Source organism: Cebus imitator, unplaced genomic scaffold (genome assembly GCF_001604975.1).
Source record: "Cebus imitator isolate Cc_AM_T3 unplaced genomic scaffold, Cebus_imitator-1.0 Scaffold81, whole genome shotgun sequence".
Lineage (NCBI taxonomy): Eukaryota > Metazoa > Chordata > Mammalia > Primates > Cebidae > Cebus > Cebus imitator.
In genome coordinates this window covers 2,790,393-2,803,586 of record NW_016107396.1, presented here as the reverse complement: position 1 = coordinate 2,803,586, position 13,194 = coordinate 2,790,393, and the positions used below count along the sequence as shown (strand labels likewise).

Below are 13,194 nucleotides of genomic sequence, written 5' to 3'. Positions count from 1 at the left end.
AAATGTAAAACAGGCCATATACACAATCTGTAATTATAACAAGTCTACAAAGTTAATATGGTGATTTTCCTTGCAGCAGAATGCAAATAATCTCTTCAGCACCAAGAGTCGTATTATTCTCTCTCCCTATCTAACTGACTTGCTGTTCATTTTATGATTTTGTCCCTATGTTTCTCAGTTTAATGTCTCCCGACCCAGAAGTACGGCACACCTTTATATTTTGATGTTAGCATTTTGTCTTGACTTATTCATAGATACTCCTTAATATTGCCCTTCCCAGGTCAGACTAGCCCTTTGCTGTATTTTACTTTTTCTGACTGCAAGAGGCATTTGTTCATTCAATAAACATCCATTAATCCCCCCCATACACCCTCACAGCATTCTAACTCAGCAGTGAGAAAAGTAAGTCTGTGAACAGTGCAGTGCTTATAACATTTCAGAACAAGTGCTTCTCCTCTGGCCAAAGCCCATTAGTGAGCTCGATTAACTCCTTCACCTTAAGTAAGCAAGAAAAGATGCAGCAGAATAGCATAAGTAAGGGAGATGACTTCAGTGACAGCTGATCTGAATGCACGCTTTGGTTAGATTCTAACTTTATAAACATTTATTGCGCATGTAGGCAGAAGCCGGGAATGGGAGTATGGTGGTGAATAAGGTAGAAAAGATCCAGCCCTTACTGGCACATACACTTTAGTAAGGCACATGGACATTGAATTACTGTGTGATGAAAATCTTATTAGTTGAAGTGAAGGGCAGTTACTGTAGTGAAGAGTGAGGGAAGATGATCCCAGGCAGAGGAAATAAAACTCACAATGGCTCAGAATTGAGAAAGAGCTTGGAATACTGGGTGAACTGAGGGTGATGGAGGTGGTGGTCTGGAACAGGGATAATGGGTGGAGGAAAGGGGGGTGGCAAACAGGTGGGAAAGTGAGCTTGATACTGAACTGGGAGCCTCTGGGATCTTGTTAAGAATTTAATTTGTCTTGAAAAACAAGAGAATATTTAAAGAATTTTAAGCAGGTGAGTTACATGATTAGATTTACATTCTTAACCTAACAGTGGATAAAATAAGCAGAATAGGGGACTTTTGTTCAAATATGGCAGATGGAACATGTATATAACTCTAACCGCTCCCCGCAACCCTTTCTAAAATAACGGTAAAGTTATTGTTCAAGAAAGCAGAAACTCTAAATGATAAGGAGAAGAGTAAAAGTGATCCCATCAATAAAATTTTGGAAGCTGGGAAGCAGATGGCCCAGTGGTAAAGGATTTAACAGACCCAAGAAAACCAAACCAACGGTGGAAAAGCAGAGAACCAGCCTGATTTATGCAACAGAATCCCCAGCAGCTAGTGCCACCAGCCGCTTCTAAATGTGGACATGGCAGAAGCCAAGGAGAGCGCTAGAGCCAGGAGCGTGGGTCCAACGTCTTTTTAAGAAGCAATCTCTGTTCCACATAGCTGGGCCACTGTGTCTCACCCACCCTGGGAAAAGACTGAAGGCCTATTCTTTGGAAAGGAGGTTTCTGGACTGGAGGGCACCCAGGCATGGCTGAGAAGGAGTAAGATAGATATCAACAGACTGGTACTGAGTCCTGGTAACTTAACTCTCCACCCCTGGACACCCAAAAGCCAACCTTTGTTCATAAGGCAACTGTGGGTAACACCCTCCATGGGCACCGAGGAAGGAGAACTGTCCAGACCCCAGGCACAATTAGTGCCTGAAGAATATCTTAGTTTATAGTGTTATTACTCAGCTATTTCCTTTATATAATCCTTTATATATAATCACATATTAGTTTATAGAATTAGTGCCTGAAGTATAACTTACTGCTAACATATATCTAGCTTATATAATCATACTTAATACTTATATCTAGCATACTTAGTTCTATAAAATCTTTCTACATAATCATATAGGTATTGTAATTGGAGCTGTACTGACACATTTAGTGTTGATTTATATAACTCTTCCATATAACCATATTGTAGTTTGTAGTAGGAGGAATGCCTAGAGCAGTCACAGAACAGAAGCAGTACATGGGGAAACAGCCCGACCAGGACAAGAACCAAAGACCCAGGCGGTGGCGTCCCTGCCTGAAAGGGCCTACGCTGTATGGCAGGCTTGGAGCAAGAGCCTCTCCTCCTGATAAAGGAGTTGTAGCACCTTGCATCCAGTTCCTGGGGAAAGCAGGCCTCAGGCCTGAGATCCTGGAATTAACCGAGGGAGAAGAGCCTCTCTGGTGTGACCAGTCCCAGTGGCTGTACATCCTGTCAGTCTTTTCTCGCTTCTGTGCTAGCTCAAATCATTCCCCCATAAATACCTTAAGAGAAGAGCACAAGTCTGCCAGCTCCCACTGTATTGGCTTACAGTATCCTTCTGTTAGAAATCTTTTGAAGTCTCCAGCCCCCAGATAATAAGTATTGCGCATGACACCTGTTGCACACAGCCCACCTCCTTGCCTCAATGACCTAATAGGGGTGGTCCCCTTTTCTGTACTACTACTGCGCACGGCATGGCCTCCTGCGTATGGCCCACCTCTCTGCCCAAGTGTCTTAATGGGGTGGCCCCCTCACTTGTGAGTCACGTGATTATGTATGCCCTATTACTAAGCCTATAAATGATGACCTCACTCATGATCCTGCCCCCTACTTATACCTAATAAATACAGATGCTTCTGGGCATTTGGGGCTCTCACTGATCTCCGCTCATGGGTTGCATGACCCCTGAGTCCAGCGGTTCTTCACCAGTTCTTCAGTGTCCTGTCTCTTTACTTCTCAGATCCTGCACCTCAGCACAGCATAAGGGACACAACACAACCCTGTGGGGCCCAACAGCCCTACAGAAACAATGTAGCATGATCTCCTTTAAAGAACCTTTTCGACCCAGGAGAAAGTCCTAAAACGACTAACATCAGAGGCTCCACAACTGCTGTTACTGCAAATGATTTTTTTTGTTATGAAATTATTTAATGAGATTTTATTAATTTCCCCCAATAGATTCCTTTAAATGTCATATTAAAGTTTATATTAATAATTATAATTTTATTTTGCATTTTAATTTTTATATCATTTTGAATACTTTAGACTATAACTTTCTTAAATATATAAACACAATTTTAATTTATATATTTAATGTAAATACAGTCATTTCATACTCATGAAGTTAAGCTCCCTTTGAATATAATTGCATTTTATTTCTTAATCCTTTAGTAAGAATGAATTCAAATTGAAAAATAGAAAATATAAAAGTAGAGCTCAGGGGAAAAAAAACCTAAAGGGCATAAGGAAATAAGAAATGTTCAAAGGGCAGCCTGTTTATGCCATTAAACACTGGAAACAACAAAAATAAGATTTATATTGAGCATGACCCACATAAAAATTGTAAACAGGGCCTCGGCATGGTGAGTCACACTTGTAATCCCAGCACTTTAAGAGGCTGAGGCAGTAAAATTGCTTGAGTCCAGGAGTTGCAGACCAGCTTGCGCAAGAAAGTGAGACCTGGCCTTCAGAAAAAAAATTCAAAAAAATTAGCTGGGCATGATGATGCAAGCCTGTGGTCCCAGCTACTCAGGAGGCTGAGGTGGGAGGATCGCTTGGGCTCAAGAGGTCGAGGCTGCAGTGAGTCGTGATCATACCAGTGCACTCCAGACTGGATGAGAGTGGGATCCTGTCTCAAAAAAACCCACAACATTTGAAACAAGATATTACATATTTTTTATTATAATAAATAAAGATTTAATGACTGGCCAAAATAATGAAAATGAAAAAAAAATATTTTTATCAAGTCCACAACTTAAGCCAAATGAAATCCCTGAAATTTTATATAAATGAAGATTTAATGAAGATATTACTGTAAGAGATGGTCAAAATCACAACATAAGTGATAGACATATGCTGAAAATAAAATATAAAATGTTATAACTATCTTTAAACTTTGAGGCCGGGAGTGGTGGCTCACGCCTGTAATCCAAGCACTTTGGAGGCCAAGGCGGGCAGATCACCTGAGGTCAGGAGTTCAAGACCAGCCTGACCAACATGGTGAAACCCCGTCTTTAAAAAAAACAACAACAAAAAAAAAACTTTGAACAATTATTGTTCACTCCCAAATATATGTACAGTGGCTTTTTCTTTTCTTTCTTTCTTTCTTTCTTTTTCAGACAGGGTCTCACTCTGCCCATGCTGGAGTACAGTGGCATGATCACAGCTCACTGCAGCCTCAACGCCTCAAGGCTCAAGTGCTCCTCCACCTCAGCCTACCAACTATCTGGAACCACAGGCACATGCCACTATGCCCAGCTAATTTAGTTTATTTTTTGTAGAGACAGAGCTTACAATGTTGCTCAAGCTGGTCTCGAACTGCTGGTCTCGCACTCCTGGATTCAAGCGATCCTCCATCTTCACCCTCCCAAACTGCTGGGATTACAGGCATGAGCCACTACACCTGGCCACGTATTGTGACTTTGATTAACAGCTTCACCAAATGTAAATTAATTAAAAATAGTCTACTAACTACAGTGACCCAATTTGACATTAAGGTTAATAGCATACAAATCATGAGAAAATCCTAATTTTAATGTAAGTACTATTTTTAAATTTTTAAGTGTTTAGTTATTAGATGGCCTTTTGGCCTCCATTTGTACTCTCTGTAGTTAGCAATGGACTAGAGACTGGTCAACAGTTGTTAAATCAGAACCCATTAACTTAACCAGGTGTGGACTCATTAACTTAACCGGAGGATCCTGTTGACCTGATAACCCCCCTTAGTACTTCATTGGGATCATTTGGCAAGCAATAATGCAAGCAAATGAGCCTGAAGAGATTCAGCCAGGATGAAAAAAATCAGAAAGAAAGGACGCATGAAAAGAAGATGGTCTCTAAATCACTGGCTCACATCAGAATCACCTTCATGAAACATTGAATAGAGTAGACAGGGCTAATAAAATTTTTCACCCAGAAAAGATTTGTCCAAATAGTTTCCAGACTATTTGCAAATCTGGGGTGGTAATGAGTTGCTTGTTTACTTTTGTTATTATTTTTTCTTTAAAAATAGTGATTCTAATGTGTGTAAGCAATTGCAATAAAGTACTCTAGATATGACTTAGTGGTATCATCTCATTGAAAAATACCCCGACCTTATCTTATCTGCAATGGAAATAGAGTATTTCTTTAGTGCATATAGTAAAAACAAATTACAGCTGTCAGAATTGATAGCCTAGACTACTTGTAGAAAACCCTTCCCTTAAAGCTATAAATCACCAGTGTTAGCACAATTGTGTAAATTTCCTTTTTATTCCACTTTTATTCTTCTCCCTGTCTATATCTCCCCTCCTCTTTATTTATTTAATTATCCCCCTTATAAAGGTTTCCCCAAGTTGACATTTCAAATAATGCTTCTCATTAAAATTTAAAGATATTTTCACATTTTTGAACATATGAACCATCAAAAATATGTGGCCTTTGTGATATAATTATTGTTTAGATTTGTGACATATTAGGAAAGAAGGTATTTTTAGTTTTAACATTTGAGAAAGTTTTTACCTGTATTAAAACATATGTCGTAGTCTTCATTATGATTCTTATTTGAACATGAAAAAGTAGCAAGAAAGCGCAAATAGCAGCAACAGTGAAGAGCACTGACTTAGATCAAACAGACCTCAATTTAACCTAAGCTCCCCCTTTGCCAGCTGTGGGATATAAAACAACTGGTTTAACCTTCACTCATCTAAATTTCCTCATCTGCCAAGTGGGTGTAATAGTAGTTCCTATCTCCTAGAGATATGAGAATAAAATAATCTGTGTGACGTCCTTGGAATTGTGTGAGGCACACAGACAAGCTTGTGGACATTATTATTGATCCCACTGTTTTTATTATTATTAGTCATTATTTTTAACTGACTCTGAGTTACTTTTATAAAATAAAACAATACATGCCTGATATGGTTTGGCTGTGTCCCCACCTAAATATCATCTTGAATTATAGCTCCCATAATTCCCTTGTGTTGTGGGAGGGACCCAGTGGGAGATAACTGAATCATGAGAGCAGTTTCCTGGTACTGTGTGTGGTAGTGAATAAGTCTCATGAGATCTGATGATTTCATAAGGGATTTCCCTTTTCACTTGGCTCTCATTCTCTCTTTGCCCGCCACCACGTAAGATGTGCCTTTGTTTTTCCCCTCACCTTCTGCCACCATTGCGAGATCTCCCCGGCCATGTGGAACTGTGAGTCCTTAAAACCTCTTTTTCTTTATAAATTACAGTCTTGGATATGTCTTTATCAGCGGTGTGAAAACAGACTAATACAATGCTCATAATAGAAAAATGTAGATTGTAGAGAAGCACAAAATAAAGTCTTCTTCCTGACTGCTACTACCCGCCTCTCTGTTAATGGCTTCTTATGTATCGTCTCTCAAATTATTTTAGGAACCAGTTTATATATGATCCTTTCTGAAGCCTGATGCAGAGCAATCAGACCTTGCCCTCTGTTTGCACTTTTGTCACTTAACATTTTATCTTGAATGACTTTCTCTATTCACACATATACATCACTCTCATTCTTTATAATAACTGTATCATATTGCACTGCATACCTCTACTACAATTTCTATAAACATTCTTTTGCAGCTTTTTTTTTTTTTTTTTTTTTTTTTTTTTTTTTTTTTTTTTTTTTTTTTTTTTTTTTTTTTTTTTTTTNTGTCCTTGTGTAGTCGAATTTCTGGATTAAATTATGCGTATTTTCTACTTTGGTATATTTTGCTGAATTACCCTCCCAAAAACTTTGTACTTATTTACTTCAGTGGTATTTAATGCATTTGAGTATGACTCTGAAAACATGTATGTAAATAATATGTTTGAAATAGATTTTTTTTCTGAGACAGAGTCTTGCTCTGTCGCCCAGGCTGGAGTGCAGTGGTTCCATCTCAGCTCACTGCAACCTCTGCCTCCTGGGTTCAAGTGATTCTCCTGCCTCAGCTTCCCCAGTACCTGGTGTTACAGACATGAACCACCACGCCTGCCTGGCTAATTTTTGTATTTTTAGTAGAGATAGGGTTTCACCATGGTGGCCAGGCTGGTCTTAAACTCCTGATCTTGTGATCCACCTGCCTCGGCCTCCCAAAGTGCAGGGATTACAGGCGTGATTGACGGCGCCCAGCCTGAAATAGATTTTTAAATTAAATTCACAAGGGATATGATTTGCTTTAGCAGGGTTCATGACCCTTTGTGATAATTTTTGAGAGACGTAGGTTCTCATCTTTTTGATGATGTGCATTCAAAAAAGTGCTCAGGTGTACACACTTTTAGAGGAAGCATTTCTTTGGGAAACTGAACAATGGCCAGCCAATAATGTTCACACACCAACCCTTTGATTTTAGCCCAGTGAAACTTGCACCAGACTTCTGATCTCCAGAGCCAATATTATGAAGGTGTGGTGTTTTAAATCACTAAGTTTATAGTAATTTGCTAGAGCAGCAGTAGGAGACAAGCCATCCATGTATCCCCAGATGAGGATTCAGCTATGTGGGCACATGCCCCTCTGTAAGAATGTTTAAGAGCACAGCTTTAGAAAACCAAAAGCTGGCTGGGCACAGTGGCTCATGTCTGTAATCCCAGTACTTTGGGAAGTTGAGGCAGGAGAATCACCTGAGGCCAGGAGTTCGAGACCAGTCTGGCCAATAGGGTGAAATCCTGACTCTACAAAAAATACAAAAATTAGCCAGGCATGGAGATGCACGCCTGTAATCCCACTACTCAGGCAGCTGTGGTAGGAAAATCGCTTGAACCTAGGAGGTGGAGGTTGCAGTAAGCCAAGATGGTGCCACTGCACTCCAGCCTGGGTGACCCCTAGACTCCATCTCAAAAAACAAACAACAAAAAAACCCAGAAAACCAAAAATTTTTAGTACACAAAGCAGATAAACCTTGAATCGGTCACATTTTGAGCAATAAGGATGGACCTGGAGGTCAGGATGCTAAAAAAAATAATGCAGACACGGAAAGACAAATACTGTATGATCTCCCTTATATGTAGAATCAAAAATAGTCAAACCCATAGAAGCAGAGACTGGGTGGTGTCCAGGGGTGAAGGTAAGAAGGGGTAAGTGGGGAGGTGTTGGTCAAAGGGTACAAAGTTTCAGCTATGCAAGATTGATAAGTTCTGGAGCGCTTTTGTAGATCACAGGGTCTATGATTGACAATATTACATTGTATGCTTAAAAACCTTCTAGGAGGATAGATCTCATATTAAATCCTCTTTCCACAAAAGGAACAACAACTGAACAGAAACTAAAATAAACAGGAGGAAGTTTTGGAGACAGCAAAATTTGTTGCATTTATTGTTGGTCATGGGTATATCCTTATTTCCAAACACATCAAGTTATATACATTAAAAATCTACAACTTTTTGCCTGTGGTCCCAGTTACTGAGGAGGCTGAGGCAGAAGGATCCCTTGAGCCCAGAGTTCAAGGCTGCAGGAAGCTATGATGGCACCACGGCACTCCAGTCTGGGTAAGAAAGCAAGGCTGTCTCCAAAAGCAAAAAGATAAAAATTGACAACTCTTTGTTATGTCAGTCATACATCAATAAAGTGGTTTAAAAAATGTTGAGCAGGCCCCTCCACCTCCCCATCCTCCACTGCCCTAAACTCCAGCTGTCTCTGTGGAGTGCTCAGTGTTTCAGCAAGCAGATTGAAAACTATTCCTGTAGCAAATGAAACAAGCTTTCCTTTAAAGTTTGAGCATGTATTTGTAAATCTGATCTTAAAAGAAAAAGCAAACATGTATTTTCACTCGGTAAGTTTGTTTCTGTTTTTTGTTTTTTGAGACAGTCTCATTCTGTCACCCAGGCTGGAGTGCAGCAGCGAAATCATAGCTCACTGCAGCCTGGATCTCCTGGGCTCAGGTCATCCTCCCACCTTAGCCTCCCGAGCAGAAGCAAATATGGGTGCATGCCACCATACTCATCTGATTTATATGTATTTATATTTAGTAGGGATGAGGTCTTGCTGTGTTGTCCAGGGTTGTCTCAAACTCCCAGGCTCAAGCAATTCTCTTGCCTCAGCCTCCCAAAGTACTGGGATTACAGGCATAAGCCACCATGCCCAGCCTTGCTATTTTTTGGGGGGGAGGCGTCTATTTTCCGGGAAGCTACTGTGCCAGGCTCTGGGACACAGCAGTATGCAAGACACACTCTCCCTCCCCCAACCCCACACACAGGTTAACGTGCCATCAGGAATATAGCTAATTCCAATGTAAAATGACAAATGTTTTGATAGGGAAAGAGTAGGGAGCTTTGCGGATGAACAGAAGGGTTACTGCCCATGGTCTTATATGAGGAGCAAGTTAACAGAGATCTTCTTGAAGATGTCCAAGCTGAGAACAAGCAGAGTGACCCAGACTAGCTTGCATCAGTGCAGGCATAGAGGAAGGGATTGGTAAGGGAAAGAGGATAGAATATAGGTAATTATTCCCATTGAAAGAACAGCATTTCCAAAGACTTAGAAGTGAGAGTCAGGTAAATTTGGAAAACAGGAAGTAGTTTGGCATGGCTGAAGCACAGAATGCCATGGTAAAATGGAAGACGGAAAGGCTGAAGCTTCTGAAGGACTTTGCTGTTTCTATAAAGGTACTTCCGGTTTATCATCTTGTCCAGGCAGAGCCCCTCCTGTAGGTCTGGGGTGGGGCCTCATTTGTATTTTGAAGAACTGCTGTGGCCAGAATGGGGAGGACAGATGAGAAGGAACAGCGCCAGAGGTGGGACTAGCAGTGACCGGGCTGCTACAGGAATCAAAGCTCATCGCGGTGGATGTAGACCCAAGAGAATGACCGGAAGAGATGTTTAGGTCACACGCTTGGCAGGGCCTGGTGTTGAGTGGATTATTAGGGAACGTGGCAGGAAGAGAGAAATTCCAAAAAGACACCCAGATTCTTGTCAGGGAACCTAGGAAGCTTCTATCCTAGAAGTTTTGAGTTTGAGGACTTGGAGGAGGGTATTCCCTCAGAGATGTCTAGTAATCTGATACGAAAATAGATCTGGAGCCTCAGAAATTAATTTGGGATAGAGCTAGAGACTTACGGATTACAATGAATACCTGTTATACTTGTTGCAAGCAAAAGTATAATGTAATAAATTACACCTTGTAAGGGTTAAGCAAAGCTGGGTGGCTCACACCTATAATCTCAGCACTTTGGGAGGCCAAGGAAGGAAGATCACTTGAGCTCAGGGATTTGAGACCATTCTGGGCAACATAGTGAGAGCCCATATCTACAAAAGGTTGGCCACTGGGGTGGTGCACACCTGTGGTCCCAGCTACTGGGGAAGCAGAGCCAAGAGGCTCACTTGGGCCCAGGAGGTTGAGGTTGCAATGAGCCATGATCATGCCACTGTACTCCAGCCTGGGTGACAGAGCAACACCCTGTCTCAAAACAACAACAAAAGCAAAGACAGTTTATTAAATTACCTAGGGAGAGGATGCAGAATGGAAATAGAGTTTAGGACAGAATTCTGGGGACCCCTGAGAATAAAGGAAGAGAAGCCACCGTGAGGCTGAAGAGGCGCAGCAGCCAGGGAGGAGGAGGAAAGGCAGTCAAGTGTGAGGAAGTGGTTAACAGAGCCGGATGCGGTGCTGTCGAGGGGTTAAAAGCAATGATCACAGCAAACGTCTCTTGAATGTAGTACTGAAGGAGGTCTTGATCTTCACTCTATCATTTCCAATAGTGTGATGGGGGCAAAAGTGTGACCACATGAGGTCGGAAAGTGACTGGGAACTGAGATCCGGTGAGAAGGGATGCAACTCAGAGCACAGGTGGAAGGACTAACCCCAAATGAGAGAAGGGAAACACATGCCACTGGAAGAGAAGGAAAGGAGTAAAGATGAGTGCATTTACATTTTCATTGAGGCAAGATTCTGCAAGACTTCAAATATTAGAGAATGACCCTCTGATATCCAAATTGTAAGAAAGTGCAATTTGAATTCTTTTTTTTTTTTTTATTTTGTTGAGATGGGATCTCAGTCTCTCACCCAGACTGGAGTACAGTGGTGCGATCTTAGTTCACTGCAACCTCCATCTCCCAGGCTCAAGCGATCCTCCCACCTCAACCTCCCAGTTAGCTGGGATGACAGGTGCATGCCACCATGCCTGGCTGATTTTTTGTATTTTTGGTAGAGATAGGGTTTTGCCATATTGCCCAGGCTGGAGCAATTCAAATTCTTGAGCTGTCTTATGTGACAGAGACAGAACCGACATAGATTAATTTTGGCTTTACCTAGGGAGGAACTTGTTAATGGTTATAGCTACTAAAAATAGAATACTTGTATTAGTGTTAGTAAATTGTGAGTTCCTTGTCACTGGTGTGATTGAAATAGAGGCAGTTCAATTAGAGACATTTTATTCTTTACTCTTCAAGAAAGAGTAAAGAATAAAATGGGGATGGCAGGGTTGAGAGTTGGAAAACAGAAGATTAACCAGAGGTTTTCTAATGTTCCTTCCTGTCCTTGACATTCAACCCTGCAAACTACAGCAAGCATGTTCTGTGTTGCGTCCCATCCCTCTTGATTCCTTTTGGCTGGTGGTAAACATTTAATGCTGCAGACATGGCCTTCAGATTCAGAAGCAATCCTAAATATTTCAGACCTAAAAACTGCATCTTCTTCACGGTGGGGACTGGGATTAGGCCTCTGACCTATGCTTAGTTTCCAGAGTGTCCAAATTGAGGCTTGGGACCCCTGGATGCCCACAACACTATAGCTTTCCTCCGAATCACCACAGGTGCCCATTACAAGTGGCACTGGCTCACTCATATGTACCTGCTATGTTTCACATGCTGTGCTAAGTGCTAAATATATGAAGATGAAAGCACATTCCATAAGGATACAAATTTTTATCTAAAAACAGTTCACTGATGCATCCCCAGCACCTAAAACAGTGCCTGGTACAATGCAGGTCTCGATAAATATTTATTCAATGAATGCCACAGACGGTCTTCTTGAATCCAGTTTACAAGACAAGCATATATACTGACAACTGCAGTATAATACAGCAAGTACTGTTATGGAGGCTCGCAGGAAGCACAGAAGGGGAGTATCTTCCTTAGCCTGTGGATATTTTTTGGTACCCTGGTTCCCAACTAGCATTGGAGCACAAGCCTGAATCCAGATCTGCCTGCTGACTTGCCAGCCTTTGCCATGCTTCTCTACCCATAAAGCAGAACCATGTCACTCTGCCCTAAACCACTAGCTTCAGTCAAGGTACCCCTCTTGGGTGCCTTGGCAACCATCTGCCATTAAGGCACTGCCACAGTCATGACCAAGAGTGGATATTGCTCCTGACCATAGGTAGGCATTCACACCTACCAGGTTAGATCACACCTACCAGGTCAGAGTCCTCAGAGAGATCAATGCCAATCCCAACAGCAACTTATTAGACATTGTATCTTGGACAGCCGGCTGAGCTCTTAGAGGGCAAGGCACATTGCCAGGAGAATGCATCTAGCACCAGCCACACTCCTACCCCTGTGTTGCCTGCCTTAGAATCCCAGTATGACTCACAGGACTTTCAAGCAAGTTCTCTAGGAATTAACAATCCACCTGCTAGCCCAGCTCATTTTTTTTCCAGCACGTGTTACTAGGAACAACGAAATGTCATCATAAAGGGAGAGGGAGGTGGCGGAAGGAGCATGAGCTTGTGACCCAGACAGCTTGTTTGCCTCATTTGTATGACTTTGGGCAAGTCGCCTTAATTCTCTGGTTCCCCTTCTCTCCCTTCTTTTTTATTTTTCCTTATTTTGACATATCAGATATACAGAAAAGTTGCAAGAATAGTATAAAGAATTCCCAGAAATTCTTCATCCAGCTTCCCCAAATGGTAACCATTTCTGCAATTGCATCATCGTTTCCTCAGTCACTATCTGTGAGTGCTTGTGTGCGTGTATACCATGCATCTCAATTGTTTTCTGAACCACTTAAGTAGTTGCAGACACCCTCTTTCCCCTAAATACTTCAATGTGTATTTCTAAAAACAAGGAATTCCTCAAGTAACCAGAGTACAGTTTTCAAAATAGAAAATTAACATTGAAACAAATACTATTATTTAATATACAGACCTTGTTAAATTTTGTCAATGTTTCAAAAATATCCCTTATAGCAAAAGAAAATCCCAGATCATGCATTTCATTCAGTTGTCATGTTTTTTTTTTTTTTT

The 13,194-nt window shown here is 41.3% G+C and overlaps 1 pseudogene; it reads left to right on the top strand.

Moving 5' to 3' along the window:
• The first annotated feature begins 2,005 nt into the window (after nt 1-2,005).
• The window catches only part of LOC108307783, a 17,065-nt pseudogene continuing 5,876 nt past the window's right edge, over nt 2,006-13,194 (top strand).